The sequence below is a fragment of the Lissotriton helveticus genome, chromosome 8 (genome assembly GCF_964261635.1).
Source record: "Lissotriton helveticus chromosome 8, aLisHel1.1, whole genome shotgun sequence".
In the NCBI taxonomy this organism is placed as follows: domain Eukaryota; kingdom Metazoa; phylum Chordata; class Amphibia; order Caudata; family Salamandridae; genus Lissotriton; species Lissotriton helveticus.
In genome coordinates, this window is record NC_136069.1 from 1,485,370,863 (window position 1) to 1,485,387,272 (window position 16,410).

The 16,410-nt window shown below is 43.8% G+C and overlaps 1 protein-coding gene and 1 long non-coding RNA gene across 4 annotated transcripts in view; one reads left to right on the forward strand and one right to left on the reverse strand.

The window, feature by feature from the left end:
• LOC144773424 (N-acetylated-alpha-linked acidic dipeptidase 2-like) overlaps positions 1–16,410 on the reverse strand; it is a 776,499-nt gene that overhangs the window by 593,170 nt on the left and 166,919 nt on the right. The gene's annotated exons all lie outside the window — the stretch shown is intronic.
• Positions 248–905, forward strand: LOC144772022 (uncharacterized). Its single transcript, XR_013599600.1, has 3 exons — positions 248–311; positions 407–476; positions 890–905. It is a non-coding gene; the product is annotated as an uncharacterized LOC144772022 (long non-coding RNA).

The window sequence follows — 16,410 nt, forward strand, 5'->3', positions numbered from 1 at the left end:
CCAACATGGCGCCTTCCTATTCCCAGAGGAAACGAGGTCAGTGAGAGTTAGATAAGTCGTGTTTGTACGAACGCGAGACTATTCGCGCTGAACGGTCACCATTGAGAGTAACAAGATTACGGAGCAGCCGGTGAGTTTCCCGGATGGCTTTTGCCTGAAACTTCACTTTATTAAGATTAAGCAAATGCACGCATAGAATAGTTCGTCTGACACATATTTTATTACAAACAGAAACTGTGAACACGAAGGAAGAAACGCTTTGAAAATTGCACACCCTGATTAGAAGTCGGTCATTGCCGAGTGCGTTCAAGGTAAATAATGCAGAGTAACGATAAGTTGGTACACGTTAGCAGGTCAATCTTAAGTGAGTGCAAACATTAATCACACTCACACTTCATTTTTTTAGCACGTTATGAGCAGTTAGCCGTCCACGTTTATTCCTGAGAAGCAAGCAGCATATCATCGCGTTAGACAAGGTAAACAGCACGATACATTTGTATATATGGAATGAGGAACACACATTAAGAAATGTTTAGCGGGTTTCGGCTACAAACCATGGGTCCAATGGGTACAACGTAGGAATCCCCAAAGAGGCAATGTTTAACCTTGGAATCACTTTAACAGCAAGGCAGGCACCCCATGGATGAAATAAGCACCATCATATTGATACGAGTGTAAAGATATTAATAATAAGGAATATGCCATGACATGTTTTACAGAGAGTAAATAGAAAATTGGGAGTATTCTTATGTGTTTTATACACAGTGTTATGTGAACATATGATGATGGAAACTTGGTGGTAGATTTGAGGCCGGAACGTGCCTATGAGTTGAAACGATGTTTGAATAATGAAGAGAGTAATACAGACTATTTAATTTTGTGTCCATAGGAAGGCCCCCGAAGAAGGGACAGGGTCCCGAAATGCATCGGGCCGAATTGAACTTTTGTTTGCAGTTCAAAATGAATTATGTTATGGGCTGTGTTAAGTGTGATGGAATTCACACCAAAGAGTAACTGTATAAATTGAATGTTGAAAATAATCATGTTTTAAAAAATTTGTGATAACCACAGAAAAATAATTTGATGAACTAATTGGTGAATAAAACCATGTTTAAAATTCAATTCATGTAAGGTTGAAGCTTGAGAACTTTGAGAATATTTTTGAACAGTAGTTAAAAGGAGTAAAGCTGTGCATCAGGTCTGGGAGTGACCGTGAGTTACAACCCACAGATTTTTGAAATATTAGAGAAACAGGGGGAAAGGCAGCCCCATGGTTCCTGATAGCACGCAATAGCTGGATCAAGCACCTAGAGTAACGATTATTATAATTGAGCAAATACTAACTAAGGAGTGCCAAGGGCCGACTACATATTTTCTCTGAATTATAGTAACCTAACTGCCCACGTCGACCAGAGCACCCACGTGAACACAATGTCAACTTTTGAAAGTATAGCTGGCACAACAGATAATAGAGCCAACACCAAAGCATTCACGGAAGATGAAGCCAAGGAAATCTACGGATTAATTAAGGCTACTAAAAGCTTCGAGTCCCACCAAGGCTCAGCGATACAACAATTAAAAAACATGGAATTTGTCATGCGAAGAGAACTCAATCAGAGGTTACACGCAACTACACTCATTCAGTACCACAAGCATCAGCGTATCCCCAGAGGGCTGAGATTGGCGATTAAACCCCTCTTATTCAGACTACAACACAACAAAGCCTTCATGGAAAGATGGTACTCAGTGCTTAACAAGTGCTCTCTCGATTTAATCCTACTAATCATAGAAGAATTATCCAAGTCAATCAGAGAACTAGAAGAAGAAATATTCAATTTGCAAAGAGACACATCCAAAAGATTTGAGCAAGAAGATTGGAACAGCCGTCTGGAGGAAATCAACAAAAGACTGGATCAGTATGAGAAAGAACTTCAAGAAAGAAAATTAAGAAAATTTAAAAGGGACACAATAGATTATCGTTTAAACGAAGTTTACACCTGGGCTGAAATGTACGCGCAAAGGAGACCACAGAAACAACAACACACATCATCCAATGAAAGCGTGGTTTCAGATAGCGAAATAGCAGCCACAAGAGCACCAATTCAAAGAAACATACCAACAACGTCAACAGTAACAACTGCAATAGTGCAAAAGAGTACAACAGTGGATCCTTCTTTTTTGGCTCAGGTACAGGAGACAACTCAACCGCCAGACAAAACCAGCACAAACCTACCAAGATCAGAAGAGGAAAAGCAAAAAGAAACAGCGACAAAAAAACCATTTTTAAGGAGCGGAAAGACATAGTCATCAACATTTCTTCAATCGAATTAAGCAGGAAACAAATAGACGTACTAAACAAAGGAACATCATTTGTACCAACGTATAATTCCAACCTAACAGAAACTGAAATAGCGTTCTATAAATTTATGAGAACTATTCGATTACGCCACTTCTTCAACAATGTAGTCCCTGATCCGACACAAACAGCCACGAAAGAATACTTAGAATTTAAGCCGAAGAGTACATTCACAGCACCAACCTCTCATAAGACTATTGACATGTTCGAAAAATTGGTGCTCCAAGACATAGCAAAACTCAACTTTCAAGCGAGAAAAAGAACGAATTTTTCAAAAAATGAAAGAAGAATTCTACAAGAACTAGCAGAATTGAAGACATTAGAGTTTCAAAGAGCCGATAAAGGTGGAGCTCTAATAATTATGGATGCAACATTTTACCAAAGAAAAATTGAGGAACACCTAATGGATGAGACAACCTATTTACCTTTGGAAAGAGACCCCACCAATGATATACGGAAAGCTTTGGATACTATTTTGTAAAATGCCTTAAATATGGGATGGATCACAACGAAAACATCACAATTCTTGGTAGACACTGAATTAAAAAGACCCCATATTTATATGCTCCCCAAGGTGCACAAGAACTTGAAAAATCCACCATTCAGACCCATAGTTTCGGGAGTAGGTTCAATATTTGAACCATTAGGGAAGTACATAGATACATTCTTGCAAAAATTTGTAACCAACTGGAAAACAAACATTAAAGACACCACTGAATTTTTAAATTTACTGGAAACAGTAAAATTGAAAGAAAATGACCAATGGACATTCTGCACTATAGATGTGAACTCACTCTATACGTCTATACCACTGAAAGAAGGAATTGAAGCGACAGAGTGGGCATTACTGCAAATGGAGGACATTGGAGCCAACAAAATATTTTTGCTTGAACTCTTAATGTTTTGTTTACAACACAGCTATTTTCATTTTGATAACAAGTTCTTCTTACAGATCAGTGGAACCAGTATGGGTTTTGGAGGAGCACCGACTTACGCTAATATTTTTATGGCGCAATTTGAGGAGCAGTACATTTTGACCAATGACGCATGGACAACCTCATTATTAATGTATCGCCGTTTTATAGACGATATATTTTTGATTTGGAAAGGTTCACCTGAAACTTTAGTGGAAAACATTCAAGATCTGAATCAAAAAAATCCCAGGATTACATTTTCGCACTTGATTAATGAGAAAGAAATATCATTCTTGGACGTGCAAATCACCAGAAGTCAGATGAAGTTGAAAACTCAAACTTATGTCAAACCTACTGACCGCAATAATACCTTGTTATTCAGCAGCTTTCACACTCCACAACTAATTGAAAACTTACCATTTTCACAAATGTTAAGAAGTAAAAGAATATGTTCATCCCCAGAAGCACAAGAAGTAGATATGCAGAGGATCAAGAATAAGTTTCAAGAAAGGGGATATCCAGCAACGTGTATCAACAAAGCTGAAGAAAAGGTCAAAAATTTGAGTCGTGAAAGTCTACTTAAAAATGTGAAAACACCTAAAACTAAGCAAAGGAGTGTCTTCGTTTCTAAATATTCCACCAAATCCCGGAATATAAAAAAGATCATTGTAAACCGTTGGGAACTATTACAACAAGATGAAGATTTCAACAAGATTTTCGCAGAAAGACCGATCTTTGCCTATAAAAGAAGCAAAAACTTAAAGGAGGAATTAAAATCGAAAAGGAAACCACAACTAACGGAGCACAAGGGAATGAAGAAATGCAATAACTGTATTAATTGCAACAATGTAATGCAACAAACATTTGTATCACATCCAAGAACGGGTAAACAAATACCACTGAAATTATCAGCAGATTGCAACTCTAACTTCGTAATCTACGGTATCAAATGCCCGTGTGGGCTGATGTACATAGGGAAAACAGAAAGGAAAGTTAAGACTAGAATAGGAGAACACAAAAGTATGATAAGAACTAAAAACACCAACTCTAACTTAGCAGCACATTGGTTAGAAAAAAAGCACAATATCTCCCAATTAAGATTCTTAGTGATAGAGAAAATCGAAGTAAAACCAGGGAGGGACAATCAAAAATTCTTATCCCAAAGGGAAATAATGCTGATCAAAAAATTTGAAACCATGGAGCCCCGTGGATTAAATGACAAATTGGATATGGCTTGCTTTTTGTAAAAATTGAAAAATTGTTTGAAAAATTAATTGGGAATAATGTGGATATAATTGTTGAATAATATGTGTTCTACACACTTATCATGTACACTACATTTGTAAATACATTCTAATTGATACGTCATTTATGCAGAACCGAGTAATTGCAGGCACACAGTGTATTCACTAGCATGAACAGTAATAACGCCCAGTGAGGTAGACTGAGGATTGTACATAACATTTATGTTCATTTCTGCACATCATTTTCGTTTGTTTTTAGAAGTAGCAAATCACACAAACGTAGTGCCAGATGAGTATTAAACATAGATTCCTTCCCGCTTTCCGCATAGTTGACACCATTCCAACATGGCGCCTTCCTATTCCCAGAGGAAACGAGGTCAGTGAGAGTTAGATAAGTCGCGTTTGTACGAACGCGAGACTATTCGCGGTGAACGGTCACCATTGAGAGTAACAAGATTACGGAGCAGCCGGTGAGTTTCCCGGATGGCTTTTGCCTGAAACTTCACTTTATTAAGATTAAGCAAATGCACGCATAGAATAGTTCGTCTGACACATATTTTTTTACAAACAGAAACTGTGAACACGAAGGAAGAAACGCTTTGAAAATTGCACACCCTGATTAGAAGTCGGTCATTGCCGAGTGCGTTCAAGGTAAATAATGCAGAGTAACGATAAGTTGGTACACGTTAGCAGGTCAATCTTAAGTGAGTGCAAACATTAATCACACTCACACTTCATTTTTTTAGCACGTTATGAGCAGTTAGCCGTCCACGTTTATTCCTGAGAAGCAAGCAGCATATCATCGCGTTAGACAAGGTAAACAGCACGATACATTTGTATATATGGAATGAGGAACACACATTAAGAAATGTTTAGCGGGTTTCGGCTACAAACCATGGGTCCAATGGGTACAACGTAGGAATCCCCAAAGAGGCAATGTTTAACCTTGGAATCACTTTAACAGCAAGGCAGGCACCCCATGGATGAAATAAGCACCATCATATTGATACGAGTGTAAAGATATTAATAATAAGGAATATGCCATGACATGTTTTACAGAGAGTAAATAGAAAATTGGGAGTATTCTTATGTGTTTTATACACAGTGTTATGTGAACATATGATGATGGAAACTTGGTGGTAGATTTGAGGCCGGAACGTGCCTATGAGTTGAAACGATGTTTGAATAATGAAGAGAGTAATACAGACTATTTAATTTTGTGTCCATAGGAAGGCCCCCGAAGAAGGGACAGGGTCCCGAAATGCATCGGGCCGAATTGAACTTTTGTTTGCAGTTCAAAATGAATTATGTTATGGGCTGTGTTAAGTGTGATGGAATTCACACCAAAGAGTAACTGTATAAATTGAATGTTGAAAATAATCATGTTTTAAAAAATTTGTGATAACCACAGAAAAATAATTTGATGAACTAATTGGTGAATAAAACCATGTTTAAAATTCAATTCATGTAAGGTTGAAGTTTGAGAACTTTGAGAATATTTTTGAACAGTAGTTAAAAGGAGTAAAGCTGTGCATCAGGTCTGGGAGTGACCGTGAGTTACAACCCACAGATTTTTGAAATATTAGAGAAACAGGGGGAAAGGCAGCCCCATGGTTCCTGATAGCACGCAATAGCTGGATCAAGCACCTAGAGTAACGATTATTATAATTGAGCAAATACTAACTAAGGAGTGCCAAGGGCCGACTACATATTTTCTCTGAATTATAGTTGTTAGTGTTGCCACTACCTGATATAGTTGCCTACTGGAGTTCTGGGCTTTTTCTATTTGTTCACAAAAATATTTGCTTTTTTCCAGTCTTAACATCTTCCTATAGCCAGATAGCACTTGTTTGTATCTTTCTTTATCGTTGTTGTCGTACTTAGCTCGCCAGCACCTTTCTAGATTGCGGCATTTCAGTCTTTCCAATCGTAACCGTTCGGAGAACCAAGGGGCTGATGGTATTGCACGATTTGGGCGCAATCTCTTTAGAGGCGCTACTAGATTAAAGGTGTCTGTGAGCCATTGGTTATAGTTATTTGCTGCTAGTTGAGAGTCTGACACTTTGGATGGTTTATTATTATCTAGTTTCTCGATTAGTGTATTCGTATTTATGTTTTTCCAGTCCCTACAAGACGTATGTTGTTTTTTTGTCGAGTGTTGATTTTTGTATTTTTTAACACGGGCATAGAAGACCACCACTGCATGATCTGACCATACAATAGGAGTAACAGTAGGGGGGAGTAATGGCCGGATTGTTCGTGAATAAGCCGTCAAGAACATGACCTGCTTTGTGCGTAGGTGAGGTAACTAGCTGATTTAGGCCAACTGCCTTGAAGTCCTCAATAAGGCTCAGTGTATCTTTATCTGTTGTGCTTTCTAAATGAAAGTTAAAATCTCCAAGTATTGTAAAATCTGAGGCTTCTGGCACGGTTTCTAATAAAGTACTAATAGATTGGAGAAAAGGCGCTCGGGCCGCTGGGGGACGATAGAGCAGAACTCCATTGAACATTTGGATGGGAGATAAAGTGATAAAAAAAAATAATGTTTCTGCAGGAATGTTATCTGAAGTTCCGGTTTTTACTGCTAGATCTAGCCGTAGAATTATGGCAAGACCGCCCCCTTTTTTCCCTGCCGGTCTATCTTGTCTGACGATATAGTAGCCCTCAGGGACGGCTGTCACAAGATCGGGGTCGGAAGCCAAGTCGGCCCATGTCTCTGTTATAAACAGAATATCCAGTTTGTGTGCTGATATTAATTCCGCCACATCTTCTCTATGTTTACACATAGATCTAGCGTTCACCAGTCCGCGTTTAATGTGTGTGGCCTCATTACAAGATGCCCCTGGGACAAGTGGTGTCTGAGTAAGGGAGCGAGTAAATTTAAAATTGCAGTTTGGACAGGCTATATGAGTCACGTTGGACCACTCTTCTAAGTTGAGGTGTGAGCAATCGTGCCGGAGCATGGTGTTTTTGATATCTAACAAATCAGAGGAATAGTATGTCAGTAACTTACTGGGATGGTGTGGTAGCCGGCCAGGGGGTTGGGCGCTGGGCGCGAGTCCAGCGCAGACTGGCGCAGACTGGCACCCCTTTGGCGCGGCTTCGGCGCGGAGACGGCGCTCTACCGCTGCGCTTCCGGGTAGCCATTTTATGTCCTGAGCCCCGCCCCCAGCTGAAACACTACCTCCCTTCGGATTGGTGAGCCAGCACTGAGGCACAATGGAGCTGACCCTGCCCTCCACACAAACGGCACAGAGCCGCGATGGAACGGGGCTGAGGGTGGTGATTATTAATACAACAATAGTGGCGAGTTAAAAACGAACTTTTAAAAAATATACAATTAGTACATCAATTGCATTAAGTAAAAAGTGCGTTTAAAAGTTGGGAAAGATTTTAAGATTTCAATCAGTAAGCGTTTCAATTGGCATCAGTAGCGTGCAGAAGAGGATCCCGTCGCAATCTGCTCAAGCTCTTATCAAACCACACAGAGTGCTGCCACCACCCTGCTAGTCAATCGAGCTGCCCTATCGCGCTCCTACTTATGTCCTGAGCCCCGCCCCCAGCTGAAACACTACCTCCCTTCGGATTGGTGAGCCAGCGCTGGGGCACAATGGGGCTGACCCTGCCCTCCACACAAACGGCACAGAGCCGCGATGGAACGGGGCTGAGGGTGGTGATTATTAATACAACAATAGTGGTGAGTTAAAAACGAACTTTTAAAAAATATACAATTAGTACATCAAATGCATTAAGTAAAAAGTGCGTCCTAAGTCCCATCATGCCACTGCTGTACTTAAGAACTTGCACTGGCTGCCTATTAGGGAGAAGGCCCTCTTCAAATTGGGCTGTACTGTGTTTCAGGCCCGAACTGGAACTGCCCCAGCCTTTATAAACTCGGCAATTTCCAGTTCCATACCTGCCAGAGAGCTTCGCTCCTCTTCTCAATCCCTCCTCTCTGTCCCACGCTTCAGGAAGATGAGGATGGGGGGGGGCGAAGTTTGCGGTTCTCGGCCCTACTCTCTGGAACTCTCTTCCCCCCAATGTTCGCTCAATCTCACTTTATCAAGATTTTCGTAAGACCTTAAAAACTCATCTCTGCCTGCATGCCTTCCCCGTTTAGTCTCCTTCCAGCTGCTACCCGATGTTCAAAAGTCCTAGCGCCATGAAACCGCCAGGTAAAAGTGCGCTTTACAAGTGTTTTTAAATTCAAATTAAGTTAGCGAAAGTGCAAGCAAGCACTGGCCTTACATGGCCCGATGCTTTGCCGTTGGCTCTTATGTCGACAAGGACAACAGTGCATTCTCGTGTGGGACTTAGCCCATATGAGATTGTGTTTGGGCGTCCTGCCAACGTTTGGGGTGTCCCTAGACCGAAGGAATATAGCGACATCGAACATCCTATGCTAATTGACTACTTGCACGATTTGACTATTAAACTACGTGTCCTTCATCAACAGGTCCACAACCAGCTCCCATCAGCATCTGTGGACCCAGGCCATACCCTCAATCCAGGACAATGGGTGCTCGTGCGTAACTTCCAACAAACGAAGAACCTACAGTTTCGTTGGACTGGTCCCCACCAAATTCTTTTGGCTACTCGGACTGCGGTTAAGGTGTTTGGAAAAAAGAATTGGGTGAACGCTGCCCATACCAAGCGCGTACCCCTGCCTTTGCCGTACGACACTTGGGTTAGGGAGGGTGTGGGAGATTTTGAAGGAGAACGTGTCCCTAGGTTTATCCCTTTTAGTGACGCACAGCTTGAATGGACTAAATCTGAACTGGAAAATGACAATGTGTTGCAAGAAGCTGTTCCTCCACGTTTGAGATTGAACACTACCGAACCTGAACTTTTGTTTACAGACCAAACTGTGCCGACTAAATTACGTTACAACCTCCGATCTCGGAATAAATAAAGAGACTTTGAACATTATTTTTTTCCACACTGAGATCAAAAAGAGACAATTTCTTCGAGTATTTTGCATTTTACTTTTGTTTTTCTTTTTCTCTTGCTTTTTCTGATATTGTATTATGGTTTTCTGTTAAATTTTTGATTGGTTACCATTTGCCTGTTGCAGGGTCACGTAGGAGTACCAACGGTTCAGTTGGTGACCTGAGTAGTGGCAATAGGTCTGCAGGACTTGCGGTGTCCCTACGACCTGCTAATAATCACAGCTGAAGTACTCTGTCAAGATTGCGTGAGCAACATTAGAAAATGAAGATTGTATTGAGGAATGACGATAAAAAGCAAGAGATGAAAAATAACCCTGGGCGAAGCACTACGCTACGCTCGCGGAGTTTGCGAAGTTTTCGCAACTTCGCACTACGCGAGCTGCACGTAGCACAGTGCGAGCATGCGTAGTGCAGCGTAGCGTAGTGCAGCGGTCATTTTTTGCTTGTTCGCGGTCCTGAACGTCATGTTCGCGACCGCGAGCAAGCAAAATGACATCCCGGCGAGATTCTCAACGCGAGGAGGTCAGGTTTCTCATTGTGAGTGGTTGCGCATGGTCGCGCCCGCTCTCAATGAGAAACTACCTGTTCGCGTTGAGAAAGCTGCCGCTCGAGTAATAATCTACTCGAGCAGCAGAAAACTACAGTCGCACTGTGCAAGATGCCGTTTTCAATGCTTGCACAGTGCCGGATGCTTGTCCGCACTGTGCAATCATTGAAAACGCATCTTGCACAGTGCAAACATGCTACTACGCAGCTCGCGTAGTGCTACGTGAAGTTCGCGAAGTGCACTTCGCGTAGCGCTACTTCGCGAACTACGCCCACCCTTAATGAAAAAACGATATTATAGAATGTTGTTCTCCAAGTGTGGTATAGCTTTATCTATTTTAATACTTTTATGTATTCCATTAGCTACTATATTCTGGTTTGTTCCTTCTACACAATTGAAGTCTGCACCAACTTCTCAACCTATGCTTTCCTTTACTACTGTTTCTTCGCACCAATTTCATACTTTGCCTGAACACGAACAGATAAGGAGATCAGAGTTTGTCAACAATTCGTTTATTCAGCTGTTGCAGCAGCATCAGTTAGTAGTCAATACCACTAATTGTTGGGTGTGTTGTCTTTTGCCTCATACAACAGATAGAGGCATGCCATATTTGGTTTTGCCCTTTAGTTTTAATGGTTCTGCATGGGCTTTCCAGACTATGTTCATCTATGCCAATGAGGTATATCCTTTACGTTCATGAAAGACAATCCGAGCAATAGTGCCTTATTAAAGGGAATAGCCGATATGATCAGAGATATTGATGCGTACAAGGCTATCCCTAAGGATGAGGTGCTGCCTTACATTGGTTGGAATGTGACTGGATACAGTGCTAAGTTGACAGAGAAGGAGAGACGAAAAAGGTCTCCTCCTATTTGGATTGTGCCACATCGAGGTCAATTTTGCTTACAGGGTAATGGTCGGAATCCGAGAGCTCAGTTAGGTAAAAGTGTTTGTGATCACACCTACGTTTATGCATCCAGAACTTCTCCACCGTTTGTGCCAGCTAGAGGTACATATTTTGTTTGTCACAACAGAGCCTACACTTGGTTGCCACCTGATTTTTCAGGAACGTGTTATGTGGCGTTTCTGCTTCCCCCGACATATAATGCCTCCTCAGACTATCATAGAACAAGATATGGTAGAGGTGTCTTCGATCAGGAAGATACTGCTGCACAGGAAGTAGGAGACTTCTTTAAGGGTTTCCTGCCCTTTTGGGGTCCTATGATGAATAGTAGGCATATTCGACAGCTTGTCCGCGTAGTTGAAGCTACCATTAACGAAACAGCTGGAGCGAGTAATATTACAGCGGAGCTTCAAGCGGACCGCCTTATGACTTTGCAGAACCGTATGGTTTTAGATATTATACTTGCAGATCGAGGAGGAGTATGCAAATTTATCGGATCCAGTTGCTGTATATACATACCAGATAATGCCCAGACAATGTACCAGGCCGTCTCTAGATTGCACAAGATCTCGGAGTCTATTCACGTAGACGAAGGAGATTGGTCATTGACAGGATGGTTTTGGGGACTACTGTCCACATGGGGATGGAAGATCTTGACGTTCCTTGGTATGGTTTTGGCTATTCTCTTCTCTTGTTGCCTTTGCATCCAGTGTGGTCCCACCATTTGTAGTCTTTGTGCTACAATCTGTGTGAGAAGACCCGTCCCGAGAGAAGTGAAGGCTAATAAGATGATGTTACAGCAACACATTGATGACCTGATGAGAATAGATATAGACCTAGATTCAGATTGAGCGCATCCATTTTGGTGCCCAATGAAGCTATTCACCCCTGCAGGCTCTTCTCCCTTGTTATTAGTAGGCCGTGGATATCTTTCTGGGGGAGTTCCTCCGTGGCTCCCGATCACCCTGGTCTTTCCCCGACGCGGTATCTCCAGATTTGTTGTTCTTAGGATCAAAAGATAGCTTCGTCTGAGTTCTATCTGTGCACCCCATCCTGACAGGGCCCAGTGCACAATCACCGTCCGGAGCAGGCAGGGACTATGGGTTGAAGTCTAGGATGCAGCAGCACAGTCCAGAGACCAGCAGCAGCACTGCACGTCAGGACTGCGGACCTCAGCCCGATCTGCTGATCCCCCAGACCAGTCCGACTGCCTTACGGTACTCTCCTGCCCCAGGGCACTAACTAACAGGATCGCCTCGCAGATCGTAGGAGATCGCTGCATGTCTTCAGACACACCGGGGCAGCATGTGGGCGCAGGGTCATTCCGCTATTGGCCCTTTAGAGAATCCAGCCCCCCAAGGGCAGATCGCCAAGACCCCGATGTGTGGAGGGGGGAGGGAGGCCACCCCCAATTCCACAAGATGTCACAGGACCTTCAGCGGTGCTCCCAGCCGCCATCACAGAGCTCTTATGCGCGGCCTGGGCTCCACCGCGTCACCCCTCCGCCCGCCCGCCCAGCCACCAGTGCTTGCTCTCCGCTCCTCTCTAGCGGGACCACCGCATTAGGCACTCAGCGCCGCACAGGGCACGCACGTCGGGACACCTGGCCACAGTTTATTCAGTTCTCCTCGCCCCAGACCGGGGCCCTACTTGCGCACGGAAGGTGCCAGTGTCTCCCCACGCTGTCTCCACTGATGATCACGGGGGAGGGGGGGAAGGGAAAACATGTAGGCCGCAGCCGGGGTTGCAACGCTCCTTCCAGGACCCCCGGCCTCGCAGCATCTTCCTCCTCGAGTTACCCAGTTCTTCCCTGCTGTGGGCAAACGAACATCAATTCCGGGATTGTGGCCAGCCCGGCCTCGCCGGGGCATTAGGTAGGAGCGCTGTTGTCGTGCCCTCGGTCACTCTTGGCGTCCCTGCTCCCCAATAGTAGACCACAATATCCTGTGCACATGTAGGAGGGGGGCGGAGCAATTGTCCACTCACCAGGCCTCTGACTGATCCAGGGCCGCCAGGTCCCCAAGCAATCACCCCAGCCGCCGTCCCCGCGACCCTGTGCGCAGCAAGCTCACCGTCACCTCGAGCCAACCGTCTATGAGGCCACCATGTCTGTATCTTCACGCTCTCCTCGCCGTATCGTCTTGTTGGGCGCGCAGTACTGTACAGGGCCCTAGTGTATGGACAATGAGCTGCTGCCCTGACCTCACTCAACTTCTCCGCATGAGGCTCACTCAGAGCTCGTAAGTCCCCAGTATCGCCACTCCAAGCCCCAGTGTGGGACCCAGGGCTCTCGCTGGCGCGAGGAGCTCAGCGCGGACTGCGGCCAAAGACCCAGCTCCTCCCCCAGATCCCAGGTCGTGCAGCGCTGCCTCTCGCCACCACTCTCCGGTCCAGTATCGGGCGCCGCTGATGGGCGGGGAAGCACAGGCCACCCCCGGGGTCCAGACTCTTCCGTGTAATGTGCCGCTGTCGGGCGGAGTAACATAAGCCACCTCCGTTCCCCGGCCGGGGACGCTGATCAGGTCTTTGCGCTTTGTGGGCCGCACCAGGCCTCAGGGAGTCGCACCGCAGATCCCAGTGCCGGGGATGCTCACCATCCAGGCCGTGGAGGTTACTCTGGCAAACGCTGCCACAGACACTCCTCCAGGAGGTGCGGGGAGAGGGTCGCTCCGAGGCCCTCTAGCTGCCGGCGCTCCCTCCGGCGTCCTTCTTCAATCCCGGCCACGTCGCAGACTCTGGCCCGCCTCCGTCACCTGGGCGCAGGTCTCTCTCGTGCCCCTGGGCCTCAGCGTCCGCGACCGGGCCAGCAGGGATGCCCAGGGGTCAGACTCTCACTCGCCAGGGTCTGCCAGAGTCCAGCTTCGCAGTAAGTACGATCAGAGGTCTTCAGGTGCAGGTTATCATGCAGGATTATTGTAGGATAGTCGATGAGACGGGGGAGCTCTCGGCTCAAGCAGCCATCTTGGCTGCGAGCTAGCTCCGCCCCCCATCAATGTTTCAGTCCATTATATACACTTCACTGTTATCTTCGCCGATTAGTAATCTACCTACCGGAGGTGGTAATGTATAGTTCTTTGTTATTCTACACTTAAATTCACTGTTGGAAGTATGCATTATTATATTAATCCGTTTAGAATGTGACAGCAAAATTATTAACAGCTGCTTCAATACCATTCAAGCCTTGTTGGGAGCTGCAGGGGTTTGAGAGTTAAACCACTTATTTGTTTATATCCCACAGGTACTTGTACAGTTTGCTAATTAATTTCCTGGCCAATATATGATGTGGTGGAGTTGTGTCAGCGGAAAACTACGTGGAAAAAACCCCAATCATATGTCATAAAATACCTAAGTTATACTCTGTGTCTATTTCTTAAACACAGGGAACTGCTGTAAAGCCACTTACATATGTTTGTTTGACTACGCTCCTATCTGATCCTTCCAATCTTGGAAAGCCGATGTACTGTGTCACTCCAATTGTTTGTCGAAGAATATCCGCGTGGGAGAATCCTCTTTTGTTATGGTCAGGGTCTCAACAATTCATCGCTGACTATCTCTGGCGAGCAGTTATGTTGGATGGGTCGCACAAATCTTTGTCAACGGCGAGGTTGCAGACCCCTATATACTGGTCAGTGTTGAGTATAATCAAGGTTCATGGATGCCTCGATGAAATATTGTCCCAACAATTATAAATATTTTAATATGACAACTGGACAATGTTGTGCAATGTATTAGTATTGGGTGTACTGGCACAGTGTGCACCTGCATTATAATCATGTGTACAAGCCAGTCAAATTATTCCTTAATCTAGTGGGAGAAATCGGTGTAAGTAGTTATCGTCAGTGCATCGTATTGCTGCTGGATCTCCACTTTGATAAAGTGTGTGAAGACCAGAAATCATCGGTTAATAACGGTTATGTGTTATAAATGCTTTATTGTGATTGACAAACTAATACATCCATACTTGAGGTCATCATAGTTCAAATAATGTATCTATGCAAAATATTTCCTGAAAATATCAGAGATTGGGATAGACCCTCAATCATACAACTTGTTCTTCAATTATACGTCAGATATAACCGTAAAGAATGTACTGGTGCAAATGACATAGCTTGAGGAGCGACGCCTACAGCCAGTTGAGAACTGCCTGAGACACAGCACTAAGTAATACATACACAACATTCATTCAATGTTTGGAGGAACAGATTGAATATTTTGGGCATACCATTTTGATTGATGCGATACGTCCAAAATGGAGCTTTTAGATGCCATTCAATTCGTACTTTCTCTCAAACAAAGATCAAGTGAAATCTTTTATGGGTCTTTTTTAATACTATTCCTAATTTGTGGACAGCTTTGCCTATTAAACTGAAGGATTTAGGACTTTGTTGAGAAAAGTTGTATGTTTGTTTGCAGTGAGGAACAACAGAGGTGTTTTGCTGTAATCAAAAGTGAAATTTGTATAACTGGTATTTTAGTACTTTTGATACTGGATTAAAGACTTTTCTCACAGTGGATGCCAGTGTCACCAGTATAGGAGCTGTGTTATCAGTGTAGACTCCTCTGCTAAGGTGGAGGAGTGTCGACCCACTGTTATGCAGCAGTGAAATAAAGGGTATAAAAATGATAATAACTTGATTTTATTAGCACTTTATTTGTTGCTGCTGTGGCAGCTTTGCAGATCGAGGCGGGCTGCTCCGCACACACTAAGAGTGCAATGACTATATGGGCGGCCCTCTCGGGCCAGCCAAACAGCCATGCACTCTTTGCATGTTCTCCACCTATGCTGCATTACAGCCTGGGTGGTGAACATGCCAAGCTAGACCATAGGCACAAAGCATAAAATCCGTATTTTTACTCATTTAATCACTGGGACTATACATACAATTTGTATATTTACAGGAACTATGCAAGTATCTTTTGTAGCTTTTTCCTGACGAAGGCACTTCCTGTGCCGAAACGCACGTAGAAAAGAATCTGTGTTTCAGCCACCCACTGTTATTCTATAATTCTCTTTTGTTATAAATCAGTGTATTTGGACCTTGGTGAAATGTCTATTATACATTAAGAAAAACAGGATATTATCAGTTTATCATACCGGTTTTACCTGGTCTGTGTATCTTGTTGTGTTTAGTATGCTTATAGAATGAATGAAGATATGATTGCAGTGTGTATGGTTAGTACATAAGTTAATATTTATAAGGTACTGCTTGAATAAAATGAAATGGGTACTTGGTGGTAACATGGCATTGTGGTCCCTATATGTTCATGTAAATTCATATTATGTCAATTTTTTATATTTTTGAATTGCCCTAAGTGTTTGCACTCTCATTTTTCCCTCCCTAGAGGAATTTGTACCCATTTTCGGGGGCCCTTTTATTTACATAACATGCCCAGGCTCCTTTTTCCTGGCTGAGAGCCGAACAATGGCGTTCAGACAAATCACAATGCTGCAATGCTGCATTTCTGCGTTGCGATTGGTTAGGGGAGCATGGATGC